At 29.9% G+C, this 10,036-nt stretch overlaps 1 protein-coding gene across 4 annotated transcripts in view; it reads right to left on the reverse strand.

The window, feature by feature from the left end:
• LOC108557785 (BTB/POZ domain-containing protein kctd15) overlaps window positions 1–9,828 on the reverse strand; it is an 88,951-nt gene extending 79,123 nt beyond the window's left edge. For all 4 annotated transcript variants that reach the window (XM_017914723.1, XM_017914644.1, XM_017914562.1 and 1 more), the window contains exon 1: window positions 9,016–9,828. The gene's annotated coding sequence lies outside the window, so the exon portion shown is untranslated. The remainder of the gene's footprint in view (window positions 1–9,015) is intronic.
• Between the last annotated feature and the right edge of the window lie 208 nt (window positions 9,829–10,036).

The following is a 10,036-nucleotide window of genomic DNA, read 5'->3' on the forward strand; positions in this document are numbered from 1 at the left end:
AGTCAAAATTAAATTTTTTTTACTTCTAAGTTTATTTAAAGATTAATCATACGAATAGACAACTAATCTATATAAACTCAAAAATACCAGTGTAAACCAAAAAATTCTAAAAAATACACAAATTTAATAAAAATATTCATCTGTTATATCTATTATATATATCTGTCAATTAAAATACAAATTATGTCAACTAAATGACATTTCTATCAATTAGGTAAAATTAACATTCAATTTGTTTTTAGTGTCAAAATTTATTTATTAATCATGAGAATGGACAACAGACGAAAAACTTCAAGTTTTAACCTAAATTTACATGATTTACACAAGTTATTGGTAACGTTAACTTTAATGCGGCAATAAAGAATGTACGTGTATACATTAATTATATTTGGTGAAACATAAAGCGTATAATAAAATGCGACATTAATATGCAAATCGTTAAAATGAAGAAAAAAAAAAGGTCGAGATTAAATTCGCGAATTACTCGAATTACGTTAAGCAGTTAATAAGAGACCGATATATCGGTGTCACACAAATTATGTGGCGCCAAGAAATAAGAAAGTTTTAAAACGGACGTCGACTTGACCGACTCAAACATTTATATATATATATATTAAGTATATATGTTTGTATATACATATATACTTATATATATAATATTGAACGTGAATGTATTCAGAGTTAAAATAAAAATAAATTTAACCGTTTCGTATGATTTATTTAGCCGCAAATTATTTAATGGAAAAAAACGGTCTGCGATATTGGGTAACATGTTAAATGGATTCGGGAAATGAAATTAAATACGGACAGCCAACAGACAACAAAAAATAATATGAACATTTACATATGTATGTGGCACTTAATTACACGAGGATGCGGATGATATTCAATTTAATTGGCATAAACAAGAGTATTGTAAATTTCGCTGTTCTTCTGTAACATATTTATTACAATTGTCTAGTAAAATGGTCACGATTTACAAGAATAACAACTATGAATATTAGCACTTTCAAATGAATGAGCATGACTAAAGGATTTTATGATTAATGGATTGTTTGTTGGATTTTAACTAATATAGACTACTAATTACTATTTTTAGAGGTACATTTATTTCATATTCTCATCTTTATACATTATTTTATGATCTTGATTAGTTGACAGTTATGTCAAATAAATGATTTATCTGTCAATTAAATAACATATTATGTCAAATAAATGACATATCTGTCAATTCTTCACTTCTAACTTGCTTGTAAGATTAATCATGCACCTTAACTATATAAACTAAAAACTACTAGCTAAAAATCCTAAACCCAATTTTATTTAATATATCTGTCAATTAAGTAAAGTCAAAATTAAATTTGTTTTTTTTTACTTCAAAGTTTACTTGCAAGATTAACCATACTAAGAACCAACTTAACTATATAAACGAAAAACAACTAGCTCTAACCTAAATTGATTTGACATATCTGTCAATTAGGTAAAATCAAAATAATATTTTTTTTCTTCTTAACTTCTAAGTTTACTTGAAAGATTAATAATACTAAGAATCAATTTAACTATGTAGATGAAAAACTACTAGTTTTAACCCAAAGTTGTAAGAAATACACAATTCTAAGAAAATTATTCCTTTTATCTGTGTTTTTTTTCAAAATATAAAATTTCTAATTATCTTTGTAAGAAAACATGATTAGTTTTAACAGTTTTTAAAAAACATTCTAAAAAAATATATTTAAGATGCTTATGATTTGTCTAGTATTAAACATTTTAAGCTTAACAGTTATTGAAATATTAGTATGATTATATTATTATATAAATTTATTATTACATAAGTATAGATTATCGATTTTTTATCCAAGATCAATTGTTAAAATGATGCAGTAGTAAGCATACACTTTCACCACTTTCAAAAGGTTAGAAGATCAAGCAAACGTTCCCGGTTTTCTAATCTCGTGTTGAGTAGAATTAGGCTACCGGGAAATCGCTTCAATTAAGATAATTACGTTTTGGAAGCGTGCATAATGCGATCGAAACGCGGCGAAAGTCAAATCCATTGTTTCCACCTTTATGTAATGCGCAGTGCATCCACTTTAATCATTCAATTCAAGCAGTTCTTTCTAAATCCTACACTAGCCAATTGATAAGGGTGAAACGAATTCGCTTAGTTCTTTTGTAATAGCCAATTGCTGATGACTAAAAGCGTGAAGCGAACGGAAAGAGGAAAATAAAAAAATAATAAGATAGAACGAAGGGAATATAGATATAATGCATTCGCCTGAGGCGAAGAGAAACACGACGCTCATCCACCAACTTCGGAAAGTTGGTTGACACATGAGTGAGTGACGGCTTTGCTGCTGCTGCATCTGCTGCAATTGGTGGTTGGCTCAAGTACAGGAACGTCGACTTGTTTTTGGTACACAGTTTTACGAGTCGACAGTTCCTAACTTTAAACAAATCTTCTATTAAGCAAAGCGCATTTTGTTATGGTACAACGGGAACAAATATTATCCATGTTATTGTACCTTCAGACCATTTTTATGGTGTAAAGATATAAAGTTTGATTTATACATAATACAGTTTTGTATGACAGATAAATGTCAGTCAAGTATACTAATTACTATGCAATCTAGTGTTTTAATATGCAATTAGTTGTTTGTATAACATTGATCTAGTCACAGTAAAACTGAATTGACAATTTATGTCACTATAAGTATGTATCATTAGAACTACTAAAAATTAGTAGTTCTAATAACAACATTTATTGCAACAAATTACAATAACACAAACTCAAGCAAATAAGATAATAACCATAGGTCTTTCTGCCGTAGTAGTTCTATTTTCACAAATTTTTCAAAAGTTGCAAGAAATACACAATTTTAATAAAAAAATGTTATTATTTTTTCTATTTCATCTGCTTTTTCAACCTATTTATTTGACAAATCTGTCAATTAGGTAAAGTCGAAATTAAATTTGTTTTTTTTTTCTTTACAAGTTTACCTGCAAGATTAATCAAGACTGACAGCTACCAACTAAAATATATGTATGTAGCATTGAAACTACTTAAAATTAGTAGTTCTATTTTATTCAAATTTTGCAAGAAACAGGAAATTCTAATAAAAAATATTTTTTTTTTTTATATTTCATTTGCTTTTTCAACAAAAATAAGCATATATTTATAGTCTATATTATAACCTATTTATTTGACATATCTGTCAATTAGGTAAAATTAAATTTGTATTCTTCTTTACTTCTCAGTTTACCTGCAATATCAAGACTGACAGCTACCAACTAAAATACATCTATATCGCTATATGTATGTAACATTGGAACTACTTAAAATTAGTAGTTCTATTTTTTTCAAATTTATGTAATTGAAAAAAAGATGAGAATGTTTTATAACAAAATAGAATGTCAATAAAACTAGATATTTCCAAACCTAGAAATGGTCTAATAGCATGTGTATTTGAGGCTTAAAAGTAAGTATACATTTATTAAAAATGACATGTGTAATGAAGGAAAAACTTTTGGAAATAGTTAAAGAAAACCTGAATTCATATGGAATTACATCAACTTATTCCCAAACCTGAGTTAACATTGATTTACATTTACATTAAAACTCTTAAATAAAACTTAATCATTATATAATCATATCAATTTATTCCCAAACCTGAGTAAATATTCAGTAACATTTGGATTTACTTTTGATAATGACTAAACAAAAAGTTTGAGAAACTCTTATATAAACTTTAATCATTATAGAATTATAACAAATTTATGAAATATGTAATATCCTTTTACGCTTGCATAAGAAAAATATATATCGCATGCACACGGTAATACGTTGAATACTGATGGCACATGATTCCATATTTGTCCACGTTTTATCTGCATCCTATCATAAATCATCAAGTATTTACTCCCAACTTGTTCCACACGTACCGCCGTCCATTCATCACGCATCAGAGAGCCAAAGTCAATAAACATCTTTCCGTCTGCCTTCTTTATTTCTTTTTTTTTATTATTCGACACGGCTTATTTATTGAGCAACCCGAGCAATTTAAATACTTCCTACCAACATCTCCACTAATCACCCATTTATTAAACAGGAAATATAGTTTTTCGCTAATTGAAAAGAAAACGAAAATTATAATAATACAGTAGTTTTGTTTGCTTCCTGTACGTTCATTTATTTTGTGTAAATCAAACTATATTAATTGTAGTTGAATGAAACAAGGTCGATCATAGATAGATATCAAATTTGAAAATGATGATGATTAATTGATCACTAAAATCAATATTAATAATCAATTTGTAACTAATTGAAAGCGTATTAAATTCTATTAAATAATAAAGAAAAAAATATTATAAAATTAGTTAAAAAATATGTATTTTTTAATTAATTAAAAATTACAACTAAAATTGAAATTATTGAATGAAAATCGCTATTAAAAAATACGTTAATTTATTCAAATATTATCGAATGAATGAATGAATATTCTCTATTAGTTAAGTAATTAAAATCGTAATTTATTAATAATGTACATTTTTTTCTGAAATAAGTTTTTTTATATAAAAATACTTTATAAAACTATCAAAATTATTTAAAATTTTATAATTTTTATTAATTTTCTTAGTTATTTATGAGTGTTTTTAACAGCGTCGAGAGATTTTCGCAAATCATTCACTTTATTTAACTTATTAACTTTTTTTGAAATGGAAATCATTTTTTAAAAGTAACTTTTCATAATTTGAAAACCTTCAGTCGTTAAAACTTTAGTTCAAATTAAGACCAATAAAAAAATATTATATTCTGTCTTTCTTCTACAATAACTTTCTAATTTTTCTTTCTTTTTCATGATGTAACTAATTGGAAATAATGAGTAAACAAAGATTAACTTTTGAAAAAAGAAATTTTATTTTAAGTAGCTATTGGTAGTATGAAAATGTAGCAAACGAACAAAGACAATATCACAAGGAGTTTCAGAACTGTTCAGAATGTTCATAGGCATCGTTCAGGATAACCAACAACATCAACGAGCTTCACCAGCTAAGTAAGAGAACTGGAAAGTTGTTACGAAACATCCAAAAAAATCTGTAAGACAAACAAGTCGTGAGATTGGCATCAGCAAATCAAGTGTCCATCGCTTTTTAAGACGTTGTAAATAGAAAATTTACATTCCAACAATGGCACATACTATCAATAAAGATGATCCAGACCGAAGAGAACAATTTTACGAATGGTACTTGGAAAAATGAGAACAGAACGCACAGTTTTCAGCCAGAAAACTGACGACCGTGAAAGGAATTAAAAGCCGCAATTGAGCAAGAATGAGCCACAACACCAAATGAAATGTTTGTTGAAGTTTGTGAATCAATAACCCACAATTATCACCAAAACGGTTATAATTTTGAACATCTGTTGTAGGAGGAAAAGTTATACATTTTATGTAGTTTCTTTTGTAATTTATAATCACACATCCTTTTTTTGGGACACCCTATATATTTATATTAAATATTAACCAGATACATTACATAGTTCTGCTTCGATAAGTGCGGATTCACTACGATAAGTCCGACTTCAAACAATGCGGAATATTGGATGTGCCTATTATTGCCGATGTGGAATTTTCAACTGAGATAAATATGAAAACATTTAATTTAATTATAATTGATAATGACAATAAACATTAATTAACACAATCACTTTCAGCATTATTACAGCCATTACTTACGGTACTTTGACTTCACTTAAAAATTATTATTATTATTGCGTTCTTTTCTTCGTGCATTTCGTAAAGTAAATGTGGAAAACATTATTGATTAAGCATTTCGAACATGTTTCGCCTCGGGGTGGTAAAATGTGCCTCAGGTTTCTTCATATATATATTTTTTCTTTCTATTCGTCTCTTCTTTTAGCTTGACGAGGGAACCAGTTCTTACCGTCGACTGTTTTCCGGTGCCTCGGGTCTCCTCTGAGGGAAAACTTGCCTTTCGGCAGCGTTCGCTTCCCAATTTGTATACGTCAAATGCAAAATTTGCATCGCTAAATTCGCATTTAATTATAAAAACACGAATTATTACCAATTAAAATCCGACGTTTGAAAATACCAAAACATAAATCATTAAATATTTCCAACAAAGAAAATAATAATTTACGTATTTCAATACTTTATATTTGATATAATTTGAAAGTTAAACAATGTTTGTGGTGAATGGGTGACAAAATCTTTGAATAATTACAAGAAATATATAATCTATTGTATTTTTTATTTGGAAATAAAGTATGTGCAACAATACCTCGCATAGTGCGGCTTCGATCAGTGCGGATTAACTATTATATTTTTCATCTATCCAGTGAAGTCTTTATTGGTGTTGTTTATTTATATGTAGTTTCAATTTGTCCTGTTTCAGTGCTAGATATTGGCGGGACCCGCACAATTCGAGGTATTAACCTATTATATAAAAAGAACATGAATGAAGCAATGTTTGTGATCAGTTCAAAAACAATTACAAATTACATAATTATTTTTTCATCTATATAGTCAAGTCTTTTGTTGCGCTATTTATTTGTATACAGATTCAATTAATCCTATTTCAAACAGTGCGGTTTATTGTCGAAATCCTCATAATCCGAGGCTTTAACCTATTATATAAAAAGAACATGAACAGGCTATTTTAGTGATCAGTTCAAAAACAATCACAAATTACGTAATTATTTTTTCATCTAAATAGTCAAGTCTTTGTTTGTGGTGTTTATTTGTATGCAGTTTCAATTAGTCCTGTTTCAAACAGTGCAGGATATTTGCAAAACCCGCAAAATTCGAGGTTTTAACCTATTTTATAAAAAGAACACGAGTGAAGCTATTTTTGTGATCAGTTGAAAAACAATCACAAATTACGTAATTATTTTTTCATTTATATAGTGAAGTCCTTGTTTTTTGCTATTTATTTGTATACAGTTTCAATTAGTCCTGTTTCAAACAGTGCGGTATATTGTCGAAATCCGCACAATGCGAGTTATTAACCAATTATATAAAAAGAACATGAAGAGGCTATTTTAGTGATCAGTTCAAAAACAATCACAAATTACATGATTATTTTTTCATCTAAATAGTCAAGTCTTTGTTTGCGCTGTTTATTTGCAAGTAGTTTAAATTAGTCCTGTTTCAAACAGTGCGGGATATTGGCGAAACCCGTACAATTCGAGTTATTAATCTATTATATAAAAAAAATGAATAAACCTATTTTTGTGATCAGTTCAAAAACAATCACAAGTTACGTAATTATTTTTTCATCTATATAGTCAAGTCTTTGTTTGCGCTGTTTATTTGTATACAGTTTCTATACAGTAACTATTTTTGTGATCAGTTCATAAATCATAAATTATTCAACATAATAAGGAAATTTAGTTATTTCACAATTCTCTTGTTAACAGCATTCGGAGAAATATGAAAATGTAGAATAATTGCGATACGTCAGGTGATATAAAAACGTTTCGGTTTTACCTGTTAATAAAAGCAGGTCTGGCCTGCGTTGGACGTCCGAGAAGTTAAATGGATTTTACATGGAAGCCCAGAAGCGCGTTTGCACCTTTCAATCAAGCACAAGAGTTTAGCTGCATTGGGCACGTCATATTAAATAACAATGTGCACCGGGATTATTTCTCATATCATATAGCAGCCGTATCCATCACGACTCCTTTTTAACAAGTTTCGACAGACGCTCAAAACGCATGCAAATCGTAACAAAAAGTTTATACTTGTATGCAGCTGATATATAGATTTCAATAAACTGTTTCATATAAAATATTAGAAGACAAAAAGGCTTTGAATTCAAAAATTATTTCAAGTTTTGAATTTATCAATTTTGATGAGTAATAAAGTTACGTTTTCTGAAGACTTATTAGCCTCAATTAGCTTACCAATGTAATTTCACGTATATTAATTTTACTTTAAAACTTTGAGATCAAATTATAAATAATCAATTAATTAAAAATCGTTAATTGTGGCTTTTCGTATAAGATTCTAATGAAATAGTAATTTGTTAAAAGGAAATCAATTATGCATCTAATTAGTTTCACCAATTTATTTTCATATTTAAAAAAATGTGACTAATTGACAAAGCATTAAGTTAAAATTAGTGTTTTTGTTAAATTCAAATGTTATGAAGGAATGTATGTAGAATTGCAACATTTTCATGGCAATTTAAACAAAATTTTATTTGGAATTAAAAAATTGTAGTTTAGTCTTTAGATATTTTGATGTAATGCTTGTGATTAATTGCATTTGGAGCTTAGATACATAATTAATTAGTACATTCAGAGGATTACGCATTTAATACCTTATTACGTGTTAGCATGTATATGGGTATTAATTAAGTTGGAATTACTTGAGTATGCAATTGTGTGTAAATACGTATGTAGCATTTCGATGGTTGAAATTCAAAATGAAGGTAAATAAGTTTAAAAATTGTTTATTTTCGATTTAAAAAACAGATGAAGACAATATTTGTCGTTCATTATAATTGTACAAATGTTTCATTTGTAAATTCCCATTTAATTAATATGATATTACATAATTATTTAAGAAATTACAAAGTCAATTATATAAGTATTGGTAAAGATATAGAATTAAATAGTTGAAAATGCAACGACTCGACAATTTGTAGCATTTTAATGAGGATTGCACAAGAAGTGGTAAATGAATTAGTTATAAACTTGTTTATTTTTCATCTTCAGGAAAGAAAATATAACAGATTTGTAGGAATCGAAGTAGTATTAAAAATTTTAATTAAAAAAATGTATCTTCTCTATCCAAATGAAGTAGCTTTTATAGAATTTGATGGTTATTACATATATATTGGAAATATTAACAAATTAGTTGTAAACTTATTTAATGATGATAAATGTTGCTTGGAAATGGATGTAAATTAATGTTTTTATTGTCTATCATTTGGGAAAGAAATTACATAGAGAAGTTGGAAGAAGTATGAAGAAAATAAAAATAAAATATGTACCGTTTAGGGCACGTGGGCTCCAGGGTGAGAAGGCCTCGATTGTCCACGGTGGTTGTTGTAAATTGGAGCCGTCACAAGAGTAGTAGAAGAAGTGGTTGTTGTAGTGTGGATGACGGTAGTCAATGTAGATATATATTATAAACAGATAATTTCAGTTCGTGCGTAAGTTGTCACAACAAACAAGAGCATGCGAGAGGTAGAGCACACGTCGATCGAGGAGAGCGCGTGTTTTGTTGGCGGAGGCGACGGTGCCGAAGAGCGACGACAATGACAACAGAGGAATAGTAGAAGAGCCGCTTTGTGGACCGGTCTATGGGTTCGAGGATGGGCGCGTAACCACGACGACTCGACGGTAGAACAACGTTCTTTCGACTGGCTGAGTGGCCGCTTCGGCCGCGGCATGAATGCTGCTGCTGCTGCTCTGGCTGCGCCCGAAGCGGCCAACCAGAGAGACCGAATGGGGGCCCGAGTGCCTCTCTTTCCCCTATTCGGGGTCTTTTTGTTGCGGACCGGAGTCGGTGGGTTTAAATCCTGGAGGCAAGAAGGCTCAGAAAGCCCCCACGGGTCTCAACCTGGGTCCTAGCCTATCATCCCCTCGGGCAAACAGCCGTAGCTGCATACACACAGACGCGCACACACACTCTGCACGTATAGTGAGTGTGTGTGTGTGTATCCAGTTCGCGCGAAACGGGGAAACCCCTTTTCTCTTCGCGCAAACAAGCCGCGCTGCGCTGTTTAACATATACCTGTATCTTCCGGCGGTGTTCCAACGGGTCCTTCGGGACTTAGCAAGGACCTGCAACACACATTCAGTCTCCAAACAAATCCTCCACCTGCGCCACCTCAAATATACGGAGTTTTCCAAACAGGGACGCAACGAGAGAGGTTCAACAAACATAGGTATAAAACAGGACTACATTACTAAACTAACATACGTAATAGTAACATCGAATACAAGTGATAATTTTATATAGGGTGTCCCAAAATACATCCAAGAAGTAATTTTGATAGATAACACAAG

Source organism: Nicrophorus vespilloides, unplaced genomic scaffold, assembly GCF_001412225.1.
Source record: "Nicrophorus vespilloides isolate i.1.1-1 unplaced genomic scaffold, Nicve_v1.0, whole genome shotgun sequence".
Lineage (NCBI taxonomy): Eukaryota > Metazoa > Arthropoda > Insecta > Coleoptera > Silphidae > Nicrophorus > Nicrophorus vespilloides.